This window comes from Jaculus jaculus, chromosome 20, assembly GCF_020740685.1.
Source record: "Jaculus jaculus isolate mJacJac1 chromosome 20, mJacJac1.mat.Y.cur, whole genome shotgun sequence".
Lineage (NCBI taxonomy): Eukaryota > Metazoa > Chordata > Mammalia > Rodentia > Dipodidae > Jaculus > Jaculus jaculus.
In genome coordinates, this window is record NC_059121.1 from 10290987 (window position 1) to 10291830 (window position 844).

Genomic DNA, 844 nt, shown 5'->3' on the forward strand with positions numbered 1-844 from the left:
TGTCCCCATCCATAGAAAAATAGAAAAATGATAATGTGGTGGAGAATGGAATTTCAAAGGGAAAGTGCGGGGGAGGGGGGATGGGTATTACCATGGGTGGCATGCTGGAGCTGAGGGGGGCTGCCTTGGCCAGGTCCTTGGCCTGGGGTCATCGCAGCACCACCGGTGAGCCCTTGGGGCCCCTCTGCCAGCCCTGACCTTCCTACCTGATGCTGAGAGGTCTCACTCAAGGCTCAGGAAAATGCACTCTGCTGCTACCTCCTCACCTTTTGCACCTCTCTCCTTTAAGTTTACAATTTCCATAAAGCCCAAGCTGAGCTGTGGTACTTTGACGTCACAGGCTGTTCCACCTCCCCTGGTATGGGGCAGGGACCAGGGTAGAGCCATGCACTGGCTTGCAGAACGGAGTGGGGTACAGCTGTACTGGAGCTTATGCCACCCATTACCCCAACCCCCGCCACCTGCCCAAGATCAGATGCAGGGTTTCTGGTACCTGGGCTGCAGCTGCACTGAAGCAGGGACTCAGCAGCTGGCAGAACCTGTGCCTGCCAACTACCCATACAGCAGATGTAGAGCAGATGCAGGGACTCCTGGGGCATGAGGAGGCTCATGTATAGTGCAGCTCCTGGCCAGAAGATACCACAAGGCCTGCTGTGTGTGCCTGACAACACTATATGGTCAACCCACGAGGACTGAGTGTGCTCAGACCTGGGTTCTGCAGCGCTGCCTTGCTTCCCTTACCCATCCATCCACCCACTCACCCTCCTTCCCTCCCTTCCTTCCTTCTAGTCTTCTGCTTCCCCCCTTTTCTCCCTTCCTTTCTTCCTTATTTCCATTTTTCAAC